Genomic DNA, 19,926 nt, shown 5'->3' on the forward strand with positions numbered 1-19,926 from the left:
CGATACTACTACGCATCGTTTTTTCCCCCACCCTATGTATACAGTTGACTGTCATATTTTATATTGCCTATATTTATTGTAACTTATATTATGACCAATATGGTATACAGACTCCCATCTGCACCTCTGTGTATACGGTTTAATTTATTAAAATTGTATATTCAGATTACATTTGTTTATTGCTCTCCTATTACCCTGACCATCCCGATCCAACCTCTCCAGCAGAGGCCCCAGGTGTGTCCCATCGGGATGCTTGGAGAACCATTGTTGACGACCGTCCTATGCCCCAAAATAAGTAAGTAATTACCCTGCCTGACCATACCTGTACCCCCCACCCCACTGATATGAGACGACTGAATCTCCCCAAGGGGATCAATAAAGGAATATCCTGTCCAGTCCAGAGGATAGAATGTTTTCCCCTCTGGCTTCGTGGGCGAGACCGGTTTGCTGCTATCTCCTCCATCCCATCCTCATCCTAGAATAAGCATAGCATAGCCTCTAGTCTCAAGTAAAGCCGAAACAGTGGCTGAAATGCTCAGCAGTTGAGCTGTTATTTTAGTTAGCTGTTATTTTATTATTAGTAACGAGCTGAATAAACGCACATTTCTCTCTATACATAGAGTCGCACCAGTTTCTGACCTAACGTCCCAATCTCACAACGTGTTAGTAGCGTAGTGTTAGCACTAGCATAGCAGCTTAGCTGTGTTAGCTGGTCCAGCTACCTCTGGTCAAGGCCTAGTCTGGATGGAAAAGTGGCAGAAACGCCCAACAGATAAGATGTGCGGTCAGTAGATGAATAAAAGCAGATTTTACTGTAACAAAACGGAGAGGTCGACATGAACCTAACGTACCTTTGTTTAGCAGAACGACGAGAGAATGGCGCGTGGTGTAGTCAGAGAGGAGGAGGAGCTAGTAGCAACTACTTCCGTCACCGGAAGAGTGCTCTCTTCCGCGTTATTTTTTAAACCTAGCCGCATTTTTCGGAGACGCTCTCTGATTGGCCGACGCCTGTTTCTACACTGGTTTAGGCACTCTTTCGAAGTTGGTTAAGGTTAGAGTTTGTCTGATAGAACGCCAGGTAGTTTGCAGGCTGTTCGACGCGGAAATGGGCATGAATGAATGTGGACTGTTCCATCAGAGGGGCGAGCTTCGGTGGCCAGTGTCCTTTCAGCCGAACAGGATGATGAAAAAATTATCCCACTAAATGGCCAGATGCGTCTTATGGCGACATCTACAATTACCTCATTGAGTTTCCAGGTAGACTAATGTTTATATTTAAGTGCAGCGGTCTGTAGCCACACACACATTGAGACTAAAAAGAGAGCTGCTTACCGCCCAGCAATTCCATCCATCTTTCTGGCGAATGCCCGTTCGTTGGAGGGTAGGATGGATGACCTGAGAGCGAGGGTCCGGTTCCAACGGGAGATGAGAGACATCAACATTATTTGTCTCACAGAGACATGGCTCACGTCGACGACTCCGGACAAAAGCGTATCTCCCTCGGATGCCTTCACAGTCTTACGTGCAGATCGTACCCCTGCCTCAGGGAAGACCATCGGCGGCGGAGTCTGCCTCATCACGAACAATTCCTGGGTTAATCCCGAGGGGGTGCAGGTTCTCTCAAACTCGTGTTCGCCGGACTTGGAACATCTTTCTATCCTGTGTCGTCCGTTTCATCTCCCGAGGGAGTTCACCGCGGTCGTCATGACTGCCGTGTATATTCCCCCACACGCGAATACGGGCAAAGCGCTGGGCGAACTACACGATAATCTCAACAGACACCAGATCAAACACCCAGACGCAGCGATGGTAGTGGCCGGCGATTTCAACCAGGCCAACCTGAAGAAAGTGATGCCGTCCTTTTTTCAGCACATCGCTTGCTCCACCAGAGGGAAAAACACACTCGACCACTGTTATTCCCCGTTCAAAGCCGGTTACAAGGCAGTAGCCGCTCCGCCATTAACGGGGTCCACAAGCTCGAGCGATCATGACTCCATCTTGCTATTTCCGGCATATCAAAGACGAATCAGAGGCCACGCTCCAGGACGTGCTTGCAGACACGGATTGGGATATGTTCAAAGGAAGCGCCAGTGACATCAGCGAGCTAGCAGACACAGTAGTGTGTTATATCACAACAATAGCCGATGGTATTGTCCCCAGGAAAACGGTGCGGATTTTCCCAAACCAGAAACCGTGGGTGGATAGCACTATTAGAGCAGCTCTGAACTCTCGTACCACCGCCTACAACCTGGGTAGAGAGTCAGGAAACATGGAGGAGTATAAGGCTTCAGTCTATACTCTACGCAAGGCTGTCAAACTTGCTAAGAGGACATATGCTGATAAACTGGAGACACAAATGGCACAAAACGACACAAGAGGATTATGGCAGGGACTGAAGACAATAACTGACTATAAAGTCAGCGCCCCCTCAATGGGGAGCGACGGCGCCTCCCTCGCGGATAAGCTCAACATCTTCTACGCTCGGTTTGGTGTAGACAGTGGCGCTGCTGGCTCTCCGGCTAGTGACGTCACTGGCGCGCCGGCTGTTGTGGAGGGGGGGGGGCAACCGCGAGGGGGGGGGGACGCTCTCTCGTTGTCGGAACACAGTGTGAGAAGAGCATTTATGCAGGTGAACACCAGGAAGGCTGCTGGCCCAGATGGCATAACAGGACGTATACTCAAGACCTGTGCCAACCAGCTGGCCCCTGTGTTCACCGCCATATTTAATCAATCACTGGCGGAGTCAGTGGTCCCTGCCTGCTTCAAGATGTCTACCATCATCCCTGTGCCGAAGAAACCCTCCCCAGCATGTCCAAATGACTACAGACCGGTGGCACTCACCTCTGTGGTCATGAAATGTTTTGAGAGGCTGGTCAAGGACCACATTTATGCCTCCCTCCCCAGTGATATGGACCCTATGCAATTTGCATACAGGACAAACAGGTCCACCGACGACGCGGTCTCCCAGGTACTGCACAGCACCCTCTCGCACCTTGACCGTCAGAAGGGGGGCTACGTGAGACTGTTGTTCATTGACTACAGCTCAGCGTTCAACACCATAGTCCCCACCAGACTGGTGGACAAGCTGATCGAGCTAGGTCTGAGCTCCGCCCTGAGCGCCTGGGTACTGGACTTTCTGAGCGAAAGACCCCAGGCGGTCAGGGTGGGGGGTCAGACCTCCAACACCATCACCCTGAGCATCGGGTCCCCCCAGGGCTGTGTTCTGAGCCCCCTGCTGTACTCACTCTACACACACGACTGTGTGGCCAAGTTCAGCTCCAACTCCATAGTGAAGTTCGCAGATGACACGGTGGTGGTGGGGCTGATCTCGGACAACGACGAGAAGGCCTACCGGGAGGAGGTTAAGGTACTGGAACGCTGGTGCCAGGACAACAGCCTGCTCCTGAACATTGGTAAAACCAAGGAGCTGATCGTGGATTATAGGAGAGGACAGCAGGAGACGCACACACCACTGATGATTAACGGGGCTACCGTGGACAGGGTGAGCAGCTTCAAGTACCTGGGGGTCCACATCTCAGAGGACCTGACATGGTCAACACACATAGACACAGTAGTAAAGAAGGCGAAACAGCGTCTCTACCACCTGAGACAGTTAAGGAAGTTCAGAGTATCGGGAAAGATACTCCAGTCCTTCTACTCAGGAGCTGTAGAGAGCATCCTGACCGGAAACATCACTGCCTGGTATGGAAACAGCACGGCACAGGACAAGAAGGCCCTACAGAGAGTGGTGCGCTCAGCCGAGCGTACCACGGGTATTGCACTACCCCCCCTGCAGGTTCTATACAACAAGAGGTGCAAATCCAGAGCCTGCAGGATAATGAAAGACCCTCACCACCCCAATAACAGCCTGTTTCAGCTGCTGAGGTCAGGCAGACGCCTGCGAACCCCAGCTACTAGGACAGAGCGGCTTAGGCTCAGCTTCTTCCCCCAGGCCATCAGAGCCATGAACAATGAACATTGAGTGCTCAGAACATTGAACTGTCCACACACAAGCAGACATGAACACACACACGACACGCACACTGTGCACGCTCACACACAAGCAGCCACTTAACACTTTAACATGAGCGGGCACACACTCATGTCGCACACACGCACACTTATGGCCAAAGGAAAGGTCACTTTAAATTAGAATAACAGGAACAGTGTATTGCACTACCAAAGCTAAATAGCATGTCCCATATGCTCTGTAAATAACTATGTACAGATACCGAGATGTCACTCCATGTTACCTGCTACCTGTTACTGCACAATGTTGTTTCCTTCTTTTGATTCTATTATATGTACCACTGTATTGCACATCGTTGCGGGCAAGACCACCCGCATTTGATTGTATACCTGTATGCCGTGACAATTAAAACTCTTGACTTGACTTGACTTGACTTGACACATTACCACCGAAGCTCCGCCCTCTGATGGAACAGTCCACATTCATTTGTGCGTCATCTCGCGTCGTCCAGACTCCATGGGCACTCTGCGCATGTGCATGCGGACTAGGTGCTTTAAAATGGGCTTTTTCTCTGCCGATTTAGTTCTGATCGATTAGGAATGGGTCACGCCGTGTTCAGGAGAGTGAGGCGCATAAACGTCTATTCGATCATGTCTCTAGCACCCCCACAGCCGTATCGGCAACCACTTACATGATCACGGCTCTCGTCCACATTCATTCATATGCTCCCCCGCTATCTCCTCCCCGATTTCAGAATCCCGGAAGTGTTGCGGTGGTCTATTCTATTGCATAGATATATATAGAACACTAGATAGCTTAAGGCGGAGTCACCAGCGTCACTGAACCGCCGCCATCTTGGGAGGGTCAGCCTTGAGGAGAGTGAGTGAGCTGCACAGACAAAAATACTCATAACTCGCTGAAATATTGACGGATTTACAAACGGGTTGGTTTGCTATAAACATCAAAGATGTAGTTATGATACTGCATACTTATATACGTCCAAATCATGTTGTTTTTTCGAGTTATTTGCACCGATCGATGTTCACTGTGTCAATACGGAGTCTCTCTAACGATAGCGAGTGCCCGGACCACATATGGATGAGCACTACCGGTTCAAAGGTTAATTTCCGGCTGGCGATCTGCCGATCGGCCACCAGATGGCGCTCTTGAACCGCTAGAGAGTTGAGTGGAGCTTTGCACTGTGTCTCAGGGCTCCGGAAAGGAAATATGTGACCAGGTATGGACTTCAGGGTCATGTTGAGGGATCTTCATTTTTTTTTTTTTTTTTACATATTATGAAAGTACAGATTCATACCTTCAAAATAAGCCATCACTTGAACATTTTGGTGGGATACTTTGCAAGCTACTTCCTATGATTCATGGTGATTATCACAAAACGTATTCAGAGATAATAGCCTTCAAGAGACGAGCAGGCTATTCGGTGACAATAGTGAAACAACTACAACACTACCCAGAAGTCATTGTAATCCATGGCCCCCCTCTCTCTAGGGCAATTAACACCTGGCAGCTTTCCAGTCTGAGGCTCTTTGTTATTACAATGAGTCTGGTGACTGCAAACACAACAAAAAGGAAAAGTCATGATAGTTTATTAAAAAATTAGTGTGGTAGTGAAAGGTTAACCTTCTGTAGTGTGGTAGTGAAAGGTTAACCTTCTGTAGTGTGGTAGTGAAAGGGTTAACCTTCTGTAGTGTGGTAGTGAAATGTTAACCTTCTGTAGTGTGGTAGTGAAAGGGTTAACCTTCTGTAGTGTGGTAGTGAAAGGTTAACCTTCTGTAGTGTGGTAGTGAAAGGTTAACCTTCTGTGGTGTTGTAGTGAAAGGGTTAACCTTCAGTAGTGTGGTAGTGAAAGGTTAACCTTCTGTGGTGTTGTAGTGAAAGGGTTAACCTTCAGTAGTGTGGTAGTGAAAGGGTTAACCTTCTGTAGTGTGGTAGTGAAAGGTTAACCTTCTGTAGTGTGGTAGTGAAAGGGTTAACATTCTGTAGTGTGGTAGTGAAAGGTTAACCTTCTGTAGTGTGGTAGTGAAAGGTTAACCTTCTGTAGTGTGGTAGTGAAAGGTTAACCTTCTGTAGTGTGGTAGTGAAAGGTTAACCTTCTGTAGTGTGGTAGTGAAAGGATTAACAGTAATAGCATGCCACATTACACATTATGAAATCTCGACGAAATACCTCTGAATAAGAATTTTAAAAAAAATTAAAGATTCAATGACTAATTCGGCCAGAAACGGCTTTGAGGCGAAGCATTACTAAGCGCTTCTGTAGTGTGGCAGTGAAAGGGTTAACGCGCGCCTCATCTCCCCTGCCTATACACGGTGCTGCGCACATTCACATTCATAACGTCCAGACAGGAGGGATACACGGTGCTGCGCGCATTCATAACGTCCAGACAGGAGGGATACACGGTGCTGCGCGCATTCATAACGTCCAGACAGGAGGGATACACGGTGCTGCGCGCATTCATAACGTCCAGACAGGAGGGATACACGGTGCTGCGCGCATTCATAACGTCCAGACAGGAGGGATACACGGTGCTGCGCGCATTCATAAAGTCCAGACAGTAACAGTTAAGCATTTAGATGTATTTAGATATAAATACATGTAGTGTGGTAGTGAAAGACACAACAACAACAACAACTTACTTTTAACTGTATTAACAGATTCCGTGCTGAATGCCAGCGCAGAAAATAGTTTACATCAGGGCCCCCACAATAATAATAATCTCTCGCTCCGATGAAAAAGCCATTTTTTATCACTCCGTTTCCGTATTAAATTAATTTACTTTTAGCCATTAGGTTGGAAAAAATGCACCCTAACGAAATTCGTTCGCTCATAAAATTCTAACTGTGTTTTAATGGTTTTTAATTAAGTTAAAACACGCATTTTATAACGGCCGTCAAGGCCTCTTTTTTTTTAATCTTTTTTTTAGACACTGCGTTACGTTGCTTATAACTTATAACATTAAGATAGTGTATTAATAGTGTGTTATTCTCTCTCTGAGAAAGGAGAGCTAATGACGTCTGTGTGTTAACACCTATTAAGTACACCTATTAAGCCCCCTGTGGACAGGCCCAAGCCCGCTCGTGTAGTTTTTTATCCTCAATTGAAAGAAAATTTGTGGAACTATTATAGCAATAATTACCTCATTTACAAGTTGTATTTAAGTTTGCAACTAAGGGCAAATAATGGAACAGATTGATGACAATTCAAATATGTAAAAAAAATCAAGATTTCGATTTTTGGGATTTTCTGGACAGCAAGACATTTGTTCATTTCAGAGCACCTCCCCCTTTGCGGATCAAATCGGGTTTGGTCACGGCGAGTCACACATGATTTCGATGACAGATTTTTGAAATATTGACATCAAAGACGAGTTACGGCGTCTTCGGCAGAATGAGCATGGCTAGGAATGACGTGTAAACTCGTTCACGGCGATCATAGTGTTAAAGATGTTTTTTTTACAAACCGCTTGAATTATAGCCACGTTAATAATGCTTGTAATAAACCAAACCGTTTGTAAATCAGTCAATATTTCAGCGAGTTATGAGTATTTTTGTCTGTGCAGCTCACTCACTCTCACTCAAGGCTGACCCTCCCAAGATGGCGGCGGTTCAGTGACATCGCTCTCCATTGGCCGGCAGCACGGGCAAGCTATCTAGTGTTCTATATATATCTATGGTCTATTGGGCAAACATGTCAGTGGCCAATCAGAGACTGTCAGTCAGTGGCCAATCAGAGAGCGTCTCCGAAAAATGCGGCTAGGTTTAAAAATAACGCCTCTCTTCCTTCTTCTTCTTCTATTGAGTTAATTGCGGGTCTCAACCACAGAAAGGCGCATACCGCCACCTACTGTACAACCCAACTGGAGCGGATAAGGCAAGAACCCAGCAAAGAAAACAACAAACCCAGAACAAACAAAACAAAATACACAACCCTAACATCACCACCCTATACAAACCTACTAAAAATACAATTAAAACCTAAACACAAACAAAATGAAAATGAATTAAATTAAAATCCTACCCCCCAAACTCGTATCATCTACCTCCTACAATGTCCTTTTATCATATTTGTCCCATCAGTCCTGTTCGCTTAAGAAAGCGAATCAAACACTTCCTGCCTTGTCCACTTCCTCCACACTCCAATATGCCCTTCAAACCAGCTCCTGTCAATCCTGCTCTTTCCATTCCCTCCATCATGTCCCCCCTTTCTGATGAATATTTCCTGCACTTAACCACTACATGTTCCACTGACTCCTCTACCTGACAACAGTCACATAACCCTGTTGGATGCTTCCCCATCATTTTAAGAGTCTCTTTCAACGTACTGTGGCCTATTCTTAACCTCACCACCTCCTCTTTCCTATTTCCTCCCCTGATTCTCACACCACCCACTCTATTTTGCACTATATGTAATTGTCTTCCCCTAGTCTCCTGATCCCACTGCAGCTGCACTATAGTAATTGTCTTCCCCTAGTCTCCTGATCCCACTGCAGCTGCACTATATGTAACTGTCTTCCATCAGCGTATTTAGACCACTATCACTAGGGCACGTGCCCTAGTGATGATCATCTGTGCCCCAGTGATGAAAAAAAAAAAAATGTTTTTTTTTTTTTTTTTTTAACAAATGCTTTTTTATTTTCCCTTTTTTAACATGATCAAATGATCATTTAACATGATCAAATAATTATTATAATATTTTTTACTTCGCTTTGAAATATTATAGTGAAATATTTTGCACTGCATTTATCTTGTTGAAATCCTCCAACAGGCTCTTTTTTGTAAGTTGACTGGTTTGCACACCAATAATACAGTGCAATAATAGAATAGTAGAATAGATAGTAAAATTATGCAATAGAATGGCCAGAGTAAAATAGTGCTACAGTACAATCAACAGCGGGGTGTATTAGAAGGCTATGGTGAAGAGGTACGTTTTTAGCTTATTTCTGAAAATATTAAGAGATCTAGCTTCCCTAATGTCCATAGGTAGTGTGTTCCATAACTTTGGTGCATAGTTAGCAAAGGCTGCATCCCTGATTTTCTTTAGACTGTGGCTTGGAACCTTCAATAGACCAGTAGTAGATGATCACAATGTTTATACTTTGTATATAAGGAGGAGGACCTTGAAATCAATTCTAAATGTTACCAGAAGCCAGTGTAGGTTACTTACTTGTAACTTCGGGTTTGATCCAAGGAGTAAGTTGCCCCATATTGCTCTGTAACATTTCTCTTTTTGTTATAGGACCGACTAGTAGGATTTCAGTTTTGCCCTCATTTAATTTTAGGAAGTTGTTCGTCATCCATTTGTTTATTGCTAAGAGACAGGCGGAAATGGAGTTTATAGCTGTGTGATCATTTGGTTCAGCGGAGATGTACAATTGTGTGTCATCTGCGTAACTATGGAAACATACATTGTGCTTTCTAATGATGTCTCCTCAATGTTCAATGTTCAATGCAATGTTCAATGCAAGTAAAGCACTTTAAACTTTAAGTATGACTAAATGCTTTATTGACTATATATATAGTAACTGTTCCAAAATGCATAGATTTCTATGTATTTTAGGGGTTTGGGTGGCTAGCTCTTTTTAATATAAATGTCAGATTGTTTTATTTATTTCATAGATTTCTATGCATTTCAGGAGTTTGGGGGGCTGGCTCCCCAAAATAATTAAATAACATAACCCTAACCTAACCCTAAAAATAAAGTTAAAAAAAAATAGTTACAAAATCCACCCATTTTCGCCCACAAACCGGCCAAAACCGGCCAAATTTTTTTCGCGCTCGCGCTGCACGCTCGCGCTTCATAGTTGATGGTGCCCTTCTGTGCCCTACTGAAGTGCTGGGTCTAGATACGCCCCTGCTGTCTTCCCCTAGTCTCCTGATTCCACTGCAGCTGCACTATATGTAATTGTCTTCCCCTAGTCTCCTGATCCCACTGCAGCTGCACTATAGTAATTGTCTTCCCCTAGTCTCCTGATCCCACTGCAGCTGCACTATATGTAACTGTCTTCCCCTAGTCTCCTGATCCCACTGCAGCTGCCACTCATTATTCACCCAGGCCGGGTGATCAGAGCATGCGCGGCGGAGCTGGCGGGGGTGTTCACGGACATATTCAACCCTTCCCTCATAGGCGGCTGAAGGCGAGGGTAGGCTATGCCTAGCCAAATGGGCAGTCCCAGTCGCAGGATTATTATAGGCAGCCTATAGGCTACGATATTGTGTGTTTGTTTAGAGCTGCTGCAGCCCGGTGGTGACAATTACGTTACGCAAGGGTCGGCCGACAGAGGTGTCAATGGGTAGTAGGTGTGGTGGCCGTTTAACATTCCAGACTGCAGGCAGTAACCAATCACGCTGCATCATCAAACTAACCGATGCCAGTCTGGTCTTCAAAATCCTCCATGGTCTAGCCCCACACCCACTTCAAAACATGGTTAAGAAATAACTACACATGTGAACATTGCCCTGCAGAACTCTAACACCATATGCTTGCCTGTACCTAATATGTAGAATTATTGTTTGTTTGTACATTGTCTGTACATATGTCTGATGTAAATATTTAGCATTTATATATAAATAATATATGTGGGCAGCCCCAGTCGCAGCATTATTATATAGGCAGCCTAGGCTACGATATTGTGTGTAGGGCTGTGGTGACAATTACGCAAGGGTCGGCTGACCGAGGAGTCAATGGGTAGTAGTTGTTGCGACCATTTAACATTCCAGACTGCAGGCAGTAACCAATCACGCCACACCCATTTGTGTAAACATCTGCATTCGAATTTTCACCCGCCAGTTTCTTTGTAGATAACACACCAGTGACGGCCACAGAAACGCAAAATGGATATATGTAATTTTTGATGATGAAAAGCTTCGAAAACATGAGGACCAACAGTCAAAAGTGGGATGACTTGGCGGCTAGGTGGTGTAGTGGGCAAGGCGCTCGCCATCAACGCTGAAGACGCTGGGTTCGAATCCAGCTCTCGGCATTGCTATCAGCTTGGCTGGTCGTATATACTAACACAATTGGCAGTGTTAGGGGTGGGAAAGCTGATGGGTGGGTCCTGGGCGTTGTGGACAGCAACCCCTACAGTTCGGTCGGGGCACCTGCACAGCGAGGGTAGGATCTGGAGGGAGGTAGTGTGACCTTCCACAGGTTACACTCTCCCGGTGAGAATCTGCGCTGCCAGGCTGGCTGCCAGCTGGGTGCACATGCGTCGGAGGAAAGCATGTGACAGTCTCCGGCCTCTCGGACCAACAGTAGGGGGGAGTGCGCAACAACCAGGAAGGGGGTTGGGAATTGGCATAATGACTAACAGTGGGATGGGAGAAAAATCTGAAAAAGGAGGGGGGAAAAAGATATAAAAAATAAAAATTCTGCCAGTCAGTTGACGTTTGTATGGAGAGCGGGGATGAGAGACGACCACACAAGTGCCCTGTCAAACAGCCAGCTGCTCTAAAACTGGCTAAGAACCACCATGGGCCAGGAGACTGACAACTCTGAGTCTGCTTCACATCGAAAGTGATCTCACACACACACTTGAAGCAGAAGAGATCATTGCTGCCTACGATGCCAAGACGAAACGTTGCATATTGCTGCATTAAAGTAAGACTGATTGATTGATTGAATTGAATTGAATACTTTATTAACATATTGCAGAATGGGTACAATACAGTACGGCTCAATACACACAATTGTTAAGGGGTTAATCATATTGGATGCCTTAATTTGAACACTTAATTTGCACTACAGTATATGAAATGAGTGGGGCTCGCTGTAGTTAGTGTGTGTGTATAAATTCAGGACCATGGACATTAAAGGGGACATGCATTGCTATTCCTAGCACTATTTGGGCAACTTTACACAATTCCTGTGAGTCTATTGAACACATCTGTAAGGTTTTATTAAAAACAATTCATTGTTTTATATTTCTAATCAAGTACTCAAAAGCCACATTTTTCTCACTTTGGATTTCAGGCTGTGTTGGCTCTGCCCATAAGAACTTTGAGTGACAGTCATCCACACAGTCTGCGACTGGCACAGAGAGAGATAGAGAGAGACTGAGGAGGATACTAAGTAATTTCACCACGGGGGGGCATAATCCCACGGGACAATGCATTGGTAACTTGTTTCAAATGACAATATATACCTCTGTGATTATTATTGTACGGATCGGAATACGGGCGTGCGCGAGATATGATAAAGATATTACAGTGATATGCTAGTGCTCCCGACTCGAGAGAGAGAGATAGAGAGGGAGAGAGGGAGAGAGAGAGACAGACGGAGAGACGACAGCGCAACGCGCGTGTGTGTACGGTATGTGTGCTCTGTCGCGAGTGTGTGTAAACTAAGCAGAGGCAGACAGCTGAGGAGAGATCGCCCAGAGAAATGCAGCGTATGAGCCTCTCTCTCTCTCTATCTGTTTCTCCCTCTCTCTCTCTCGCTCGCTCTCTGCCTCTCCTTTGAGGAAGTGTCGGGTTTCACTATGCGCTACAACCACAGAGCCAATCAGATCACAATCAGCTCCACCAGCTCCCAGTTACGTCACCGAGCGAGTCAAATCAGAATGACCTAATAAACTGGAGGAGGAAATTGTCTCAACTGAATGAGAGCAATCCGCCAATATGGTATTTAGAGACACAGACCCATTGGGTTCACCAAGGACTTACGACAAAAAGGGCTTTCTCTTAGGGCCATTTGAGACCTTTTCGGGATGATTTTGGGATTCACCAACCGTCCCAATAAAACATATATAATTAATATTATATTATAATATATTGTCTATATTCATGTCTTGCCCGAAAAGGTCTCAAATGGCCCTAAGAGAAAGCCCTTTTTGTCGTAAGTCCGTTGATGAATGAGGCCCATTGATACTAACCCCTATTCCCACATCAATAACACCATCCGGTTCGCCTACTTCCACCTTCGCAACATCAACCGCCTCCGCCCTTCACTCACCCCCAACAGCGCCGCAATCCTGGTCCACTCCCTCGTCACTTCCCGATTGGATTATTGCAACTTCCTTCTCTTTGGTCTCCCCACAAACTCCTCCATAAGCTCCAACTGGTCCAGAACTGTGAGGTTTGGTCCGCTCCCCACCCACACGCTCCGTTCTTGTTGATTAATTGCATTCCCCGCCACACGCTCCGTTCCTGTAAAGTGCCGTGTTGATTGGTGCTCTCCCCACCACACGCTTCTGGAGCAATGATCAATTTCATCCCGCAGCTGTCACAGCTTGTCATCAGCGCCCTGTGGCTTTATATACCCTGATCCCCCTACTATCGATGTTGGATCGTTTTGAATAATTCCTGCATTTGCCTGTCTTCCCCGTCGCTGTTCCCTGTCTGTTGCTCTCCAGGACTTTCGTGAAGAATCCCTGTGGAGAACCTGATTTCCCGTTCGGAGCTGCGCCTCGTTATCTGCCCGCTTTACGCGTTGCGCTCTGGTGAGTTTTTGGAAACAGTTCTTTTTGGATCACCAGTTTTGGGTCCTACTAATTACCCCAAAGTACCAGAAAATACCAGAAAATACCAGAAACGACCCCAAAATACCCCAAAGTATACCCCAAAATACCAGAAACTACCCCAAAATACCAGAAAATACCAGAAACTACCCCAAAATACCCCAAAGTATACCCCAAAATACCAGAAACTACCCCAAAATACCAGAAACTACCAGAAACTACCCCAAACTACCCCAAAATACCAGAAACTACCCCAAAATACCAGAAAATACCAGAAAATACCAGTAAATACCCCAAAATACCCCAAAGTATACCCCAAAATACCAGAAACTACCCCAAAATACCAGAAAATACCAGAAACTACCCCAAAGTATACCCCAAAATACCAGAAACTACCCCAAAATACCCTAAAATACCCCAAAGTATACCCCAAAGTACCAGAAAATACCAGAAAATACCCCAAAGTACCCCAAAATACCCCAAAGTATACCCCAAAGTACCAGAAAATACCCCAAAATACCCCAAAGTATACCCCAAAGTACCAGAAAATACCAGAAAATACCCCAAAATACCCCAAAGTACCCCAAATAGTGTGTAATAGTGTAATAGTGTGTAATAGTGTAATAGTGTGTAAAAGTGTAATAGTGTAATAGTAGTAATAGTGTGTAATAGTGTAATAGTGTGATAGTGTGTAATAGTGTAATAGTGTGTAATAGTGTAATAGTGTGTAATAGTGTAATAGTGTAATAGTGTGTAATAGTGTAATAGTGTGTAATAGTGTAATAGTGTAATAGTGTGTAATAGTGTAATAGTGTGTAAAAGTGTAATAGTGTGCTAGTGTAATAGTGTAATAGTGTGTAATAGTGTGTAATAGTGTGTAATAGTGTGTAAAAGTGTAATAGTGTGCTAGTGTAATAGTGTAATAGTGTGTAATAGTGTGTAATAGTGTGTAATAGTGTAATAGTGTAATAGTGTGTAATAGTGTAATAGTGTGTAATAGTGTAATAGTGTAATAGTGTGTAATAGTGTAATAGTGTAATAGTGTATTAGTGTAATTTTGTGTAATAGTGTGTAATAGTGTGTAATAGTGTAATAGTGTGTAATAGTGTAATAGTCTGTAATAGTGTAATAGTGTAATAGTGTAATAGTGTGTAATAGTGTAATAGTGTAATAGTGTATTAGTGTAATTTTGTGTAATAGTGTGTAATAGTGTGTAATAGTGTAATAGTGTGTAATAGTGTAATAGTGTGTAATAGTGTAATAGTGTGTAATAGTGTAATAGTGTAATAGAGTAATTGTGTGTAATAGTGTGTAATAGTGTAATAGTGTGTAATAGTGTAATAGTGTGTAATAGTGTAATAGTGTAATAGTGTGTAATAGTGTAATAGTGTAATAGTGTAATAGTGTGTAATAGTGTAATAGTGTGTAATAGTGTGTAATAGTGTAATAGTGTGCTAGTGTAATAGTGTAATTGTGTGTAATAGTGTAATAGTGTGATAGTGTAATAGTATGTAATAGTGTAATAGTGTGTAATAGTGTGCGTGTGTGTGTGTGCGTGTGTGTGTGTGTGTGTGTGTCTCCACATTATGGCTGTAGTGACTGAGGCACTCTGTACTCTGGCTGCATCCAGGAAGGGATTAACGCAGTAAAGGTTTAGTGAGACAAAGAGTGAGACATAAAAAACGTAGAGGGCTCAGGAGGTAGAGCCGAGTGCTCGTCTGGTTAATCAGAAGATTCCCGGTTCGATTCCGGCTCCTCCCGGCGGCGTGTCCGAGTGTCCTTGAGCAAGACACTTAAGCCCTGCTCCTCCCGGTGAGCAGATTGGCACTTGGCATGGTCGCCTCCGCCGTCGGTGTGTGAGTGAATGTGAGGCATAAATTGTAAAGCGCTTTGGATAAAAGAGCTATATAAATAGCTCCTTCTCCCCCTCTTCTCCCTCTCTCTCTCTCTCTCTCTCTCTCTCTCTCTCTCTCTCTCTCTCTCTATCCATCTTTCTCTCTCCCTCCCTCCCTCTCTCTCCCTTCTTCTCTCTCTTCCTCTCTCTCCCCCTTCTCTCTCTCCATCTCCCTCTATCCCCCTTCTCTCTCTCCATCTCCCTCTCTCCCCCTTCTCTCTCTCTCCATCTCCCCCCTCTCTCTCTCTCTCTCTCTCTCTCTATCCATCTTTCTCTCTCCCTCCCTCCCTCTCTCTCCCTTCTTCTCTCTCTCTCTCCCCCGTTCTCTCTCTCCCCCTTCTCTCTCTCCATCTCCCTCTATCCCCCTTCTCTCTCTCCATCTCCCTCTATCCCCCTTCTCTCTCTCTCCATCTCCCCCTCTCTATCTCTCTCTCCATCTCCCTCTATCCCCATTCTCTCTCTCCATCTCCCCCCCCCCCTCTCTCTCTCTCTCTCTCTCTCTCTCTCTCTCTCTCTCTCTCTCTCTCTCTCTCTCTCTCTCTCTCTCTCTCTCTCTCTCTCCCCCTCTCTCTCCCCCCTGGTTGGTTTCCCTTGTTCCACAGCTCCTCCATCAAGATGCCATACAAGTTGGAATCCATCTTGAGTGCTAGAGACCCAGACACACACACACACACATACACACACACACACACACACACACACACGCACACGCGCACACACACACACACACACACACACACACACGCACACACACACACACACTATTACACACTATTACACTATTACACTATTACACACTATTACACTATTACACACTATTGCACTATCACACTATTACACACTATTACACACTATTACACTATTACACACTATTACACTATTACACTATTACACACTATTACACAAAATTACACTATTACACTATTACACACTATTACACTATTACACACTATTACACTATTACACTATTACACACTATCACACTATTACACTATTACACTATTACACACTATTACACTATTACAAACTATTACTACTATTACACTATTACACTATTACACACTATTACTACTATCACACTATTAAACTATTACACACTATTACACTAGCACACTATTACACTATTACACACTATTACACACTATTACACTATTACACTATTACACACTATTACACTATTACACTATTACACACTATTACACTATTACACACTATTACACTATTACACTATTACACACTATTACACAAAATTACACTATTACACTATTACACACTATTACACTATTTTACACTATTACACACTAGTACACACTATTACACTATTACACACTTACACTATTACACTATTACACACTATTACACTATTACACACTATTACACACTATTACACACTATTACACTATTACACTAGCACACTATTACACTTTTACACACTATTACACACTATTACACACTATTACACACTATTACACTAGCACACTATTACACTTTTAAAACAAATTAAACACTATTACACTATTACACACTATTACACTATTACACACTATTACACTATTACACACTATTACACTATTACACTATTACACACTATTACACTATTACACACTATTACACTATTACACACTATCACACTATTACACTATTACACTATTACACACTATTACACACTATTACTACTATTACACTATTACACTATTACACACTATTTGGGGTATTTTGGGGTATTTTCTGGTATTTTCTGGTACTTTGGGGTATACTTTGGGGTATTTTGGGGTACTTTGGGGTATTTTGGGGTATTCTCTGGTATTTTCTGGTACTTTGGGGCAGTGATTCCCAACCTGCAGGGGGTCCGCCAGACCACAGATGATTTGAGGTATTTTTTTTTTTTATTTTTTTAATTTTTAATTTATAATTTTTTTATCATCAGAAGCATGAATAGTCTCTCCACTACAATAAAAAATAAAGATAAATAAATAAACATCTAGACATGATTTTTGAACGTTAACAGTAGGCTACCGGGTAGCCGCTAAAACGCGAATCAGTTGACTGTATCACTTTCTGTAGCTAGCCTAGCACGCTAGTTAACTTTCTCGGCTCGTCAGCCGCCAGAGGCGAAAATGTGTGACAAACGAAAAGGAGATGACGGCAGCTCATCTGCAAAAAAAGTTAGGACCTACAGCAATCGCGAAAATTACATCACCATGGGCTTCACTGAGGGACCAGACAAACGACCTGAGTGTGTGATTTGTGGAGAAAAGTTGGCAAACTCGAGCCTGAAGCCCAGCAAGCTGAAGAGACATCAGGCGTCTAAGCACCCAGAAACCGTTGGGAAGGATCCAGACTTTTTTCGGAGGAAAGAACAGTCTCTCAAGGCGAACAAGCCTGTTGATGTTAGAGTAGCGTGGAGCAGGGGTGGCAGTGATTTACAGAAGGCTACCGAAGCCTCCTTTGAGTGTTCGCTTTTAATTGCAAAAGCAAAGAAACCGCACAATATTGGCGAGCAGCTCATCAAACCAGCCTGCATCAAAATGGTTTAGAAACTGTGCGGCCCACAGGTGGCGGATAAACTAAAATCAGTACCACTCTCGAACAATGTAGTGAAAGACCGAATTGATAAGATGTCAAGTGATTGCGAGCAGCAGCTGTCAGAAAAGCTTAGAAAGGGTCCATTTGCCATACAACTTGATGAAACTACAACTGTCGCAGACGAGGCTGTGCTCATCGTTTATGTGCAATATATTGAAAATGAGGATCTGAAGCAGGACATTCTCATGTCAGTCAACCTTACTACCACCACTCGAGGTGAGGATATTTTTACTGCAGTGGATTCTTACTTCATTCAACATAAATGCAAACCGTTCACCATTAGGGCCTGATTTGAGAGGATGAATACAGGATTTGAATATTGGCCAACATTTTGAAATACATATGGTGCAAGATTAGATTTGTTGATTGAAGGCACAAGTCAAAGAAGCATAGTGGGTCTAATTATGATGCATATGCCTGTGTATAAGCAGTTTGTTATTAAAATGACAAAAAAAAGGTATTAAACCCAGCTAGGACAGATTCTCTCTGCTACTGATTGGAATTTCCTGTCTCATATTTAGTTTAATTTGTTGCATTGATTTGTTCCATAAATGCAAACCGTTCACCATTAGGGACTGATTTGAGAGGATGAATACAGGATTTGAATATTGGCCAAACATTTTGAAATGCATATGGTGCAAGATGAGATTTGTTGATTGAAGGCACAAGTTAAAGAAGCATAGTGGGTCTAATTGTGATGCATATGCCTGTGTATAAGCAGTTTGTTATTAAAATGACAAAAAAAGGTATTAAACCCAGCTAGGACAGATTCTCTCTGCTACTGATTGGAATTTCCTGTCTCATATTTAGTTTAATTTGTTGCATTGATTTGTTCCATAAATGCAAACCGTTCACCATTAGGGCCTGATTTGAGAGGATGAATACAGCATTTGAATATTGGCCAAACATTTTGAAATGCATATGGTGCAAGATGAGATTTGTTGATTGAAGGCACAAGTCAAAGAAGCATAGTGGGTCTAATTGTGATGCATATGCCTGTGTATAAGCAGTTTGTTATTAAAATGAAAAAAAAAAAAAGTATTTTATGGTATCTTATTAGGAGGGGGTCCGCGAATTTCATCAGAGATGTTTGGGGGTCCCTGGGGGGAAAAAGGTTGGGAACCACTGCTTTGGGGTATACTTTGGGGTATTTTAGGGTATTTTGGGGTAGTTTCTGGTATTTTGGGGTATACTTTGTGGTATTTTGGGGTATTTTCTGGTATTTTCTGGTATTTTGGGGTAGTTTGGGGTAGTTTCTGGTAGTTTCTGGTATTTTGGGGTATTTTGGGGTAGTTTCTGGTATTTTGGGGTATACTTTAGGGTATTTCGGGGTATTTTCTGGTATTTTCTGGTATTTTCTGGTATTTTGGGGTATCTTGGGGTAGTTTCTGGTATTTTGGGGTATACTTTGGGGTATTTTGGGGTATTTTCTGGTATTTTCTGGTACTTTGGGGTATACTTTGGGGTATTTTGGGGTACTTTGGGGTATTTTGGGGTATTCTCTGGTATTTTCTGGTACTTTGGGGTATACTTTGGGGTATTTTAGGGTATTTTGGGGTAGTTTCTGGTATTTTGGGGTATACTTTGTGGTATTTTGGGGTAGTTTCTGGTATTTTCTGGTAGTTTCTGGTATTTTGGGGTATACTTTGGGGTAGTTTCTGGTAGTTTCTGGTATTTTGGGGTATTTTGGGGTAGTTTCTGGTATTTTGGGGTATACTTTAGGGTATTTTGGGGTAGTTTCTGGTAATTTGGGGTAGTTTCTGGTATTTTGGGGTATACTTTAGGGTATTTTGGGGTAGTTTCTGGTATTTTCTGGTATTTTCTGGTATTTTGGGGTCGTTTCTGGTATTTTGGGGTATACTTTGGGGTAGTTTCTGGTATTTTGGGGTAGTTTCTGGTATTTTGGGGTATACTTTGGGGTATTTTGGGGTATTTTGGGGTAGTTCCTGGTATTTTGGGGTATACTTTGGGGTATTTTGGGGTAGTTTCTGGTATTTTCTG

Source organism: Notolepis coatsorum (genome assembly GCF_963971535.1).
Source record: "Notolepis coatsorum genome assembly, chromosome: 19".
NCBI classification, from domain to species: domain Eukaryota; kingdom Metazoa; phylum Chordata; class Actinopteri; order Aulopiformes; family Paralepididae; genus Notolepis; species Notolepis coatsorum.